Below are 12,106 nucleotides of genomic sequence, written 5' to 3' on the forward strand. Positions count from 1 at the left end.
GAAAAACTAAAAATACAAAAACATCCAGTTAATAATGTCGTCAAAGAGCTAATTTATTTATTATTAGAAGTTATGGAAAAAAGATTAAAGATAAACACGTTTAGAACAATGACTAAAATCCAACAGCAAACTCCAGCCGCTTAAAATGAAGCCAACCGGAAGTGACGCAAATTGCAGTACCTCCCTCATCCACTAGGAGAAGAATCCAGAAAGGAGCAAGTTCCCATTGACTCCCATGGTAAAATACCAACTTCGCAGCAGAAACAAACATGTTTACAGTCTGGTTCAAAAACACATTTTAGGATTAATAGGTCAAGTGTACCATCTTGACAAAACTCCGAGGGGGTGGATTTATTTGTAGTGCATCTGTTCAGATGAAATTACAGGTTGAAATTATGAATATGCTACTGAGGGGCGTGTCCTTCTGATTCACAGGTAGCAGAGGAATCATCAGCGCTAGTGGCTTGCCCTGTATGGAACAAATAGTCTCATCAGAATTTGACTTTTTTTAGACATTGAGTTTTTATTCTATGAAATTATGTATTTGAAATATAAAAAAAACACCAGCAAAGGTTTCATCCAAAAAAAATCAACTTCAGAAATTCAGCAACTGTGAGGTTCTGTGTGTGTGTGTGTGTGTGTGTGTGTGTGTGTGTGTGTGTGTGTGTGGTTCCTCACCTCTTCTCCTCAGGTGTGACAGGCAGGCCGCACCAGGTGCCATTGATCAGAGGCAATTAAGGTGGAGCACTTAAAGCTGGCCGGAGGAGGAAAGCAGATGCCAGATGATTAAGCCACACAGCTTGGTAATCAGGTCAGCTCTGTGTTTCCTTGCGCTTCCCAGTGTTTCTCTCACAAGTAATGTTTTGTCTCGCAGTCGTCCCGACCTTCTGAGTTCCCAGGATCTCCCAGCGTCTTCCCTGAACCGTGGTGTCTGCTTCACCCAGTGCTCCTCCTGGCTGCTGTGCTTCAGCCTTTTCATCCACGCCCTGTTGGATCCTCCTCTTCTCCACCTGCCTGTCCACCCTCGAGCCTCCAGCAAGATCTCAACCTCAGCCTGCCACACTCCCACACTGGACCTCACCTCCTCTCCAAACACTCCTCGCCACGCAGACCAGTAAGCTCACCCCCTTCAATTCTTTTATCAGAACAGTCTCCTTGCTCCTCGACTCACCTTCTGTTTTCCCCTTCAGAACCGCCTCTGCAAACCCGTCCAGAGTTCCTCCACCATTTTGAGAACCCGCTGAACTTTTCAATAAAACTGTTAAACTTTCTCCTGTGTCCGGGTGTGTTCGCTCCAGAGTCTCTTAGAAACATGACAGAATCATCTGGCCCTTCAGACTCTGCGGCACACCTGCGCACTGCTCTGTCCGAACAAGGCATCCTGTTGGGCCGACACGAAACGGCTCTCCAGAACATGTCTCAGCAACAGGATACGTTACTCCAAGGAATGAATCATCTCACTAAACTCTTTCATGATCTGAGTTCTAGGCTCCCCTCATCTGATCCACAACCGTCGGCACCAGTCCCGGTCCGCCGTGATCCTTCAGCATCGTCCGGTTTCCGTGATGCGGTTTCTCCGACTCCTAATCCGTTCTCTGGCGAGTTAGGTAAGGCAAAGGGCTTTCTATTGCAATGTTCCTTAGCTTTTGACCGCAGTCCCCACTCTTTTCAGACAGATGAGAGTAAAATTTCATATGTCATCTCCCTCCTTAATGACAAGGCTCTGCTTTGGGCCCAGGCTACTCTTGGCTCCGACAGTCTTTCAGATCACTCATTTGACTATTTTCTCGAACAATTTAAGCAGACTTTCTGCCCAAAAATTAGCGAGGAACAAGCCACCAAGAGATTATGGAATCTAAAACAGGGTAGTAGATCAGTAGCTGAGATGACAGTCGATTTCCGCATTTTGGCTGCGGAATCAGGTTGGAACGGTCCCGCGCTGAAAGGGGCGTTTCAACATGCGCTTAATGAGAATCTGAAAGACGAGTTGGCCAGCAGAGACGAGCCCGACACCTTGGATGAATTAATCAATCTCGCTATAAGGATCAACAACCGTCTTAGAGAGCGAGCAAGACTTAGAGGTCCGGGTCCCCGATTCCCTGCTCCGCGTCGGGCTGAACTAACTGCATCGCCGTCTCCTCTCGGGGTTTCGGCTCCGCCCCTTGTGTCCAGTGCACCGCCAAACTTGCCTCCCTCTGAGCCCATGCAGATCGGCCGTGCTCGGCTTTCTCCGGCGGAGAGACAGCGTCGTATGGAAGCTCGTTGCTGCCTATACTGCGGTTCCCCTGACCATTTCATTGCAGCCTGCCAGCTCCGCCCAAAAGAGTTTGCTCGTCAGTAAAAGTGGGGGTACTGACGGGCAACCTAAATAAAAGTAATCTTCGCCTCACGCTTTCCGCCACCATCCAAATTAATTGTCTTCAGGTCCAAACTAGTGCCCTCATAGATTCTGGTTCAGAGCAAAATTTAATTAGTGCTGGTTTTGTTCAACAACATTGCATTCCCATCCTAGAGCTCGATCATCCAGTGCAGGTTTCTGCATTGGATGGTTGTTCTCTTACTACAATCACCCATCAGACTGAAACGGTGAACCTAGTGGTTTCTGGTAACCACTGTGAAAAAATTACATTTTTGGTTTTCCCAGTCAATGATTCACCTGTAGTTTTAGGTTACCCCTGGTTGTCCCAGCACAATCCCTCCATCAATTGGTCCCAGGCCCGTGTGGAATCTTGGAGCCCTACCTGCATTCGCGAATGCCTCCATTCTGCCGTTCCCATTCAGGTTTCCTCCGTCCCAGAACATTCTGATCCCACTGATCTCACTAACGTCCCCACAGAATACCATGATCTTCACAGGGTTTTTAGTAAGGAGCGTGCCCTCTCCCTTCTGCCTCATCGGCCCTATGACTGTTCCATAGACCTTCTCCCAGGGGCCCCTCTTCCCTCCGGTCGTCTGTTTAGCCTCTCAAAACAAGAACGTGAGACTATGGAGGAATACATTAACGATTCATTAAAAGCAGGCATCATCCGACACTCCACTTCCCCCATGGGAGCAGGCTTTTTCTTCGTGGGGAAAAAAGATGGAACCCTGAGGCCCTGCATTGACTATCGTGCCCTGAACAACATCACCATAAAGAACAGGTACTCCCTCCCTTTAATTGCTTCTGCTTTCGAGCCTGTCCAGGAAGCTCTATTTTTTACCAAGCTTGATCTCAGGAACGCTTACCATTTGGTCCGGATCAAGGAAGGGGATGAGTGGAAAACAGCGTTTAAAACACACATTGGACATTTTGAGTACCTGGTCATGCCCTTCGGCCTTTGCAACGCCCCAGCAATATTCCAAAATCTGATAAATGATGTACTCCGGGATTTTTTGAATGTCTTTGTTTTTGTCTATCTGGACGACATTCTAATCTTCTCCAAATCATTCTCAGACCACCAGGTCCACGTCCGCCGAGTCCTACAACGCCTCCTGGAAAACAACCTCTTTGTGAAAGCTGAGAAATGTGAGTTTCACACACGTTCCATCACCTTCCTTGGTTACGTCCTCGGGGGTGGGCAGGTGAAGACAGATCCAGAAAAGATCAAGGCAGTAAAGGATTGGCCCATTCCAGAGTCGAGAAAACAACTGCAGCGATTTTTGGGTTTTGCTAATTTTTATAGGCGGTTCATTCGCAATTTCAGCATTCTGGCAGCCCCATTAACTGCTCTCACCTCCACTAAGCAGATTTTCCGTTGGACCAAAGACGCAGACCAGGCTTTTCTGTCCCTTAAGCAGAGATTTGTTGATGCTCCCATTCTGGTTACACCTGACAGCAAGGCCCAGTTCATTCTGGAAGTGGATGCCTCCAACACTGGCGTGGGGGCAGTCTTGTCTCAACGTTCATCTGCTGATCAGAAGCTCCACCCCTGTGCCTTCTACTCCAAGCGTTTCACCCCCACTGAAGGCCGGTATGACATAGGGGATCGAGAGCTTCTGGCCATCAAGCTTTCCTTTGAGGAGTGGAGGCATTGGCTCGAAGGTACCGAGTTACCAGTAATCGTTTGGACTGACCACAAAAATTTGTCATATCTACAATCGGCCAAGCGTCTAAATCCCCGACAGTTTCATTGGTCACTGTTCTTCTCCCGTTTTAATTTTGTTATCACTTACAGGCCAGGCACCCGAAATGTCAAGCCAGACGCTCTTTCACGCCAGTTTTCACCCGATGATCCCTCTGAAGCCCCAGAACCCATCTTACCGGCCACATGTTTGGTGGGCAGTCTCACCTGGGACATTGAGAGACAGATCCACAAGGCCCAGGAGACTGAACCAGACCCGGGTGGGGGTCCCCCTAACCGACTCTATGTCCCCGCAAGTGTCTGGTCCCAGGTCATCCGGTGGTCGCACTGCTCCAGGTTCTCCTGCCACCCAGGGGTGAGTCGTACCATAGCCTTTGTTCGCCGTTACTTCTGGTGGCCTGGCCTGAATAAGGATGTCACGAGCTATGTTACTGCCTGCACTACTTGCATTCGTAGTAAGAACTCTCACCGTCCACCTGCTGGGCTCCTGCAGCCTCTTCCAGTTCCAGCCCGACCATGGTCCCACATCGCGCTGGATTTTGTAACAGGTCTCCCCATCTCCAAAGGCAAGTCAGTCGTCCTCACTATAGTAGATCGTTTTTCTAAGGCATGTCACCTGGTCCCGCTGTCCAAACTACCCTCAGCTGCTACTACCGCTCGATTTTTGTTTCTCCACGTGGTCCGAATACATGGCATCCCATCTGAGATCCTTTCAGACCGCGGACCCCAATTCATCGCCAAAGTGTGGAAGGACTTCTGTCGCTCCATTGGGGCTGAACCCTGTTTGTCTTCTGGCTTTCATCCCCAGACGAACGGCCAATGTGAGAGGCTCAACCAGGAAGTCGAGGACACCCTCCGTTGCCTCTGTGCCGATAACCCTACATCATGGAGCCTCCACCTTCCTTGGGTTGAGTACTCTCACAATACTCACGTCTCTGCCGCCTCAGGTCTGTCTCCATTTGAGGCCTCACTCGGGTATCAACCACCTCTCCTTCCTGGCACCTTCCCCGATTCCATCACTCCCTCTGTCCGTTCTCACATGATGGCCTGCAAACGAGTTTGGAACCATACTCTGTCCGCCCTGCAGCGCACTTCAGCCCAAAACAAGAGGTATGCTGACCGGCGTCGCATTTCAGCCCCCGCATACTCCGTTGGGCAGGAGGTCTGGTTGTCATCCCAGCATTTCCCGCTCAAGGGCGCTCCCAGGAAATTGTCTCCCCGGTTTCTGGGCCCTTTCCCTATTGCTGCTATCATCAGTCCTTCAGCTGTCCGTCTGAGACTCCCTAGCCACCTTCGTGTTCACCCAGTTTTTCATGTTTCCCAGATCAGACCGGTATCCTCGAGCCCCCTGTTCCCTCCTGCCGATCCCCCTCCGCCCGCCCGGGTTGTTGATGGCCATCCCGCCTTCTCTGTGTCCCGGATCCTGGACGTCCGACCTCGGGGACGTGGTTGCCAATACTTGGTCGACTGGCTGGGTTATGGTCCTGAGGAACGCTCCTGGGTTCCTCGTTCTGCTATCCTGGATCCGTCCCTCATCCGTGATTTTGAGCGGTCTGTTGCCTCGACCTCTCGGGGTCGGCCGCCGGGTGGCGTCCGTTGAGGGGGGGGGTACTGGGAGGTTCTGTGTGTGTGTGTGTGTGTGTGTGTGTGTGTGTGTGTGTGTGTGTGGTTCCTCACCTCTTCTCCTCAGGTGTGACAGGCAGGCCGCACCAGGTGCCATTGATCAGAGGCAATTAAGGTGGAGCACTTGTCTGGTGGAGTCTGGGGGCCACAGCAGCAGATGATCTATCACCTTTGACCTTTAGCCTGGTGCTGCACAACCAGTAGGCTTTTGTCACTGGACCTCAGGGACCTGCTGGGGGTGTAGGGACTAAGAAGATCACCAATGTATGATGGTGCTTGTCCATGTAAGGCCCTATAGACCAGAACCAGGATCTTGAAATGAACCCTGAAGTTGACTGGCAGCCAGTGAAGCTGGAGGAGAAGCGGGGTGATGTGGGTGTGTTTGGAGGACTTGGTCAGAAGCCGAACACAGGCATTCTAAACCACCTGTAGACGGTTCAGGGAGGTTCTGCTCAGACACGTGAAAAGAGAGTTACAGTAGTCTAAGCGTGAGGAGATGAAGGTGTGGAGAACTGTCTCAAGTTCAGAGCGAGACAGAAGGGGACTCAGCTTAGCAATGTTCCTGAGATGGAAGAAGGAAGAGCCAACAAGAGAACTGTCATGAGAATCCAGGGTGAGAGCTGGGTCAAAGGTCATACCAAGATTCCTGACAGAAGGTTTGGTGTGAGAAGCAAGCTGACCAAGAGAGTCTCTGACTTTGGGAACCAGCTTGTCTGGGGCACAGATGAGGATCTCAGTCTTATCTTCATTCAGCTGTAGAAAGCTCCCAGCCATCCAGGTTTTGATAAAGTCTAAGCAGGTGTGTAACAGCTGCAGCTTAGACATCTCATGGGGCTTAAAGGAGATGTACAGTTGGATGTCATCTGCATAAAGATGGTAGGAGATTCCTTTGAAGGAGCTCAGGATGTGCTGAAGAGGAAGCAGATAGAGGAGGAAGAGCAGAGGCCCCAGCACAGAACCTTGTGGGACACCATGGGTAAGAGAGGTGGTGGAGGACCTAAACTTGGAGACGGCCACAGAAAAGGAGCACTCAGAAAGATAAGAGGAGAACCACTCCAGAGCAGATCCTGATAGGCCTACCCAGTTTCTCACCCTCTCCAGTAGCAGGTGATGGTCAACAGTGTCAAAGGCTGCAGTCAGGTCCAGCAGGACCAGAACAGAACAGTCCCCTGCATCTCTGTGAGTCAGAAGGTCATTAGAGACCCTAAGAAGAGCTGTTTCAGTAGAATGAGCTCTACGAAAACCTGACTGGAAGCTATCATAGATGTTATGTTCAACAAGAGCAGCTGTGAGTTGTTTAGCCACAACCTTTTCCAAGATCTTGGAGATGAACGGAAGTTTAGAGATGGGTCTGAAGCTGCTATGGAGAGAGGGGTCGAGACTCTGTTTTTTAAGAAGCGGGTGGATTACAGCGTTCTTAAAGTAAACAGGGACCTGACCAGAGACCAGAGAAGCATTAATTATAGAGAGCACGCTGGGACCGATGGACTGAAAAGCACTTTTAAACAAAGATGAGGGTAAGATGTGGAGGGGGCATGCAGAGGTCTTCATAGAGTTAACTAGTTTGGTTAACTCAGGCAAAGAAACCGGAGCAAAGCTATCTAGGATGATGGGCCTGGTTGGAGTCGGGAGAGGCAGCGATAAGGCTGAAGGAGAGATGCTAGATCTAACCTTATTGACTTTGTCCACAAAGAAAGACAGAAAGTTCTCACAGTCTGCAACAGAGTGGATGGAGGCTGTAGGAGAGACGATGCTGCTGATGGTGTTAAACAGCACCTTGGGGTTCCCTTTGCTCTGGGACACCAGGTTGGAAAAGTAGGAAACCCTAGCGTCTCTGACTGCAGAGTTAAAGGATGTCAGAAGATCCTTTAGGTGCAGCAGATGGACGTGGAGATGGGTTTTCTTCCACAAACACTCAATTTTTCTGCATTGGCGCTTCAGGCTGCGAAGGCTGTCATTAAACCAGGGAGTAGGGTTCACTGCAGGACCTGATCTGCTTCTGACAGGACAGATGTTGTCCAGAATGGAGAGGCAGTGCTCGTTAAACTGAGAAGTTAAGCAATCTGGGTCGTTATCAGAAGAACAGGGTGGATCAAAAGCAGCAGAAAAATTGCTAGCTGTACTCTCATCGCAGAAACTGACAAGTTAAAGAAAATGCAATGGTGATCTGAATTATAAACGTCCTCGGGACAAACACTGTCAGCATTTAGACCCAGGGTAAAATCAAGGTCTAGAGTGTGCCCCCTGGTGTGTGTGGGGCCAGAAACATGCTGGGTAAAGCCGAAGGAGTCCATAAGGCTGGAGAAATTCATGGCAAAGTGATCAGAGGGATCTTCAACGTGGATGTTAAAATCACCAACAATCACCAGTCTGGACAGCTTCACAGTGGAGGATAGAAAGTCACTAAACTCCTGAAGGAAAGAACTGTTTGGACCAGGTGGACGATAGACCACAGCACAGTAGAACGGGTCCTTACGCCCGACTTTAATCAGCTGCAGTTCAAAGAAAGCAAAGTGGCCAGAGGTTGTAGAGCTACATGGAAGATGGTCTCTGAAAACAACAGCTAGGCCTCCACCACGACCAGAACCCCGGGGCTGGCTAAGAAAAGAATAACCACTCGGGCAGAGTTCAATCAGACCAGAATAATCAGATGTTTGCTGCCAAACTTCAGTCAGAAACAGAAAATCCAGGTTTTTAGACAGAATTAGATCATTGAGCAGGAAGGACTTATTGTTAACAGAGCGGGTGTTTAATAGAGCCATGCTGAGTGAGGAGGAGGAATCAGAAACTACAGAAACAGCTGGAGTTAGTGGACGTAAATTAGCAGGGTTAGATCCACGGTGTTTATGAAAACCACTTATGGAGGGAACAGGAGAAACCACTGAGGAATGAGGATAAACCGACCTTAAAAAACTTGGACGGATGAACCGCATTCCAACGCGGCCTGGCGGGAATGCGGAAGTGGCGCTCAGGTCACCAAACAAAGGACAAGAAGCTAGAAGATTGCACCGATGTTTACCAGATAAACCACGCTTTAAGAGAAGTCTTATTCTCACCTGGATTCCTGCTCGTTTACCTCTTTTCCTCCGAGGTTTTCCCGGGACCGGACAAACATAGCCGGAGGTGCGCAGCTCGGGACTGTCGATTGGTTCCGGGCCGGTGCGCCACTCAGGTAAACAAACAGGATGGTACGTCCTCGGTGCATCTTGGGCAATCGTGAACGAACGGAAGGACAAAAGAGTCTGGCGATCATAGGAGATGGTAGCAGGGACACTACTGAAGAGGATCACAGACAGGAGCAAGGTGGAAAATAGGAGGTTAGTGGAGAAAAGTTTGAAAAAGTGGCCGGTGACCGCGGCTAAGCCAAGCACAGGCGCCATCTTGTTGCCAACCGGAAGCTCCTGACTGGTTTTCCATCAGCAGACAGGATGAGATCAGGATGAGCCATATCAGGATCAAGAGTCACATCTACTGCAAACTGCTGGACCCTCTTCAGCTGAAACCTCTTCATCTCCTCCAGCTGCTCCACAGCTCTGTCCCCTCATATGATGGAGGAGGAACTCTGCCTCTGTCCAGTCCTTGGTGGGTGGAGCAGCTTTCAGGGACATGAAGTTCTGGAGGAGGTGGAGGTGGTCTTCAGAGCAGGAGAGCTGCATCACCTCTGAGCTCCTCTTCATTGGCTCAGAGATCTCATGTTCCAGATCTTTGATGATGCCTACAGATTGCTTCTCTGTAGTTTTCTGTTTGTCTTCAATCTCCTTTATGAGCTCCTTCAGGCTTCTCCCAACAGACTTCTTCAGATCAGTGAAGACCTGAACAGCATCTGCTTTCTGTCTGGCTGCAGCATCTTTACTGGTCTTCACTGACTCTGGTCTCCTGAATCTTCAGTCGTCGGTGACGGATCATCTGCTGAACTTCAGCCTCTGTCTTCTCCAGCTCAGCCTTCTTTCATGTTCTTCTCTCAGAGGAACAAACTCATGAGTCTAGTGATCTAAAACAGAACAGACCGAGCAGACGCACGCCTGGTCGGTTCCTGACACATTCTGTCGTCCAGGTTGTCCACAGGATCCACCAGTTGATGCCTTTCCAGACGTGAAGCTGTCAGGTGAGGCTCCAGGTGAGTCTCACAGTAGGAGAGCAGACACACCAGGCAGGACTTCAGGGCCTGCAGCCTGGTTCCAGTGCAGATGTCACAAGGAACCTCGCCTGGTTTGGTAGCTTGGAGCTCTGAGCTGCTGCTGGTGTTTTGTTCAGCTTCATGTCTGAACAGATCAACCATCTCTTTGATGAAGGTGTTGACTCTGAGCTGAGGTCTCATGCAAAAGTTCTCATTACACAGGGGACACGAGTAAAAATATTCACCATCCCAGTGTTGGGTGATGCAGGTTTTACAGAAGTTGTATCCACATGGCGTGCTGACTGGATCGGTGAACACCTCCAGACAAATGGAGCACAGAAACCGATCATCAGACTGCGGGCTGGTGTCATGATCTGAGGTATGTGCTTAACCCAAGACATGCAGAATCAGAGACCAAGGCAAGTATGAAGGTAAAAAAAAAAAAAAAAGTTTTATTATTAACAGGAGAAACTAAGGGTGCACTGATGCGATAGAGAGACAGGAAGCGGCGTCTACAGGGAAAACAGAGGCGAGTATGGGAGCTGTAGTTCTTGGGAAATAGTCAGGACTTACTATGCGGAAGTGAAGCAGGAAAATGGAGGGGGAGTGAGCCGGGGTGATATCCAGAGTGCGGTCGCGGTCCAAGAGGATGAATGTATGGAGGATTTGGTTGAGGAGGCTGATACGGAGAGGGAGCGTGAGCGCGGTGGAGAGCGGGTCGGCTGGAAGAGAGGTGAAGCAGGAAACGAACCGGAGAACTTCTTCCAGAGAATGCAGGTCCAAGGATACAGAAACCTGAGGTAAGTACCAAAAATTCACATGAGCGAGTCTTCAAAAATCCAAGCACACAAAAATCGGATCAAAGTCTTAGTGAAACTCAAAGGGCAAGTGACTACCAGTTAGTAGCAATCATCCGGCGTCGTAGCATGGTCACCCTCCTCCTTATAAAGCCGGCCCGCTGATGAGGATCAGCTGTTGCTCCCTCTCCTGCAATCAGAGCTCAGAGGTTGTGTATGAAGTGAAGAGTACTCACCCCGGCTCATGACAGCGGACAAGTCTGAACTCAACAAGTCGAAGAGGAAAAACAAAAGATTAAAAACATACAGTCAGCACGGTTTCACGTGTTTAAAAACTTTTGGTTCCATTTAAGTTCAGATGAGTTTATCTGATCAGTGTCAGCAGAGAGAGACAAGTTTGATCGTTGGATCACGGTAAAAATGATCAGGTTTACTCACAGATATTTGTTGGAAATTTGTTGTATGTGTGTAGTTATTTTCTAACTGGTAAGATAATACTTTATTAAATGTGTTTTCTATTCATTTGTAGGTTAAGTAGCTGAAAGTGAAAAATGAAATAAAGCAAAAATTTAACATAAATAATTTAAACTGCTATTGTATCAGGGTTTCCTGCTTTGTCATTTTAATTCAAAGGAAGTTGAGATTTCTTTATTTTACGTCCTGTCCTGGTTGTCTGCTTCCCCTGCTGGACACAAACAGAAAATACACCAGACCACATTTTTATTTTATTTTTGAAAAACAATTTTTAACAGATAATTATTTTCACTGTTGTACTTTTTCAACTTGATCAAAGGTTGTCGTGAGGCACAAAAATGTGAAATGATTAATTTAAATAGAACCACAGATTTACAAATCACTAACTGAATTATAATCCCTTCCAGATCTGACATGTTTAAGAATTTTAAGGTTATCTATACAGCAAAAAAGCAGTAAGATGAGCCTTTCTCTAAAGCCAAGCTCAGCTCAGATACTCCAAGGACATAAAATATTAAAATGATATAAAGAAAAATATGACAGGAGATAAAGTTAGCAATATATAAACACTGGTCATGGAAATGCTATCGCTATTCTGGACTACACACTAGGCCGAGCTATTGCTAAAGCTCTTGTTGGATGAGAGAAGAAGAATGTCGGAGCACCGTTCATGTTGCAGGAAGTTCTGTGAATACATCACTTCATCCCTCGGTCTTACGCGTTTGTTTAAATTAAGCAAAAATCTAAAGTAGCTGCAGAAAACAAATGAAGCCAGTAAATAAAAACACCCGTTTAAAATACTTTATTGATAAACATACAGAGGTTATAAAACAAGCATGTTCGTCTGAAAGATGAAGAGGTGCTGAGGAGAAAGTAGCTCAGCTCTTATTCTGGGGATGCAACGCTTGTGACGAGAGGCAGACGAGGGGAGACGGTAGGACATCTCAAATAGTCATGAGACAAAAGTTGTTGACGAGGAAGCTTCAAATATATTTCTGTCATTGGTTTAGTTCATTAGAGGAGTTGGAAGAAAA

The 12,106-nt window shown here is 48.3% G+C and overlaps 1 pseudogene; it reads right to left on the reverse strand.

Moving 5' to 3' along the window:
- Positions 1–8,826: 8,826 nt before the first annotated feature.
- On the reverse strand, positions 8,827–11,744 carry LOC107395699 (E3 ubiquitin/ISG15 ligase TRIM25-like; annotated as a pseudogene).
- Between the last annotated feature and the right edge of the window lie 362 nt (positions 11,745–12,106).

This window comes from Nothobranchius furzeri, chromosome 7, assembly GCF_043380555.1.
Source record: "Nothobranchius furzeri strain GRZ-AD chromosome 7, NfurGRZ-RIMD1, whole genome shotgun sequence".
In the NCBI taxonomy this organism is placed as follows: Eukaryota; Metazoa; Chordata; class Actinopteri; order Cyprinodontiformes; family Nothobranchiidae; genus Nothobranchius; species Nothobranchius furzeri.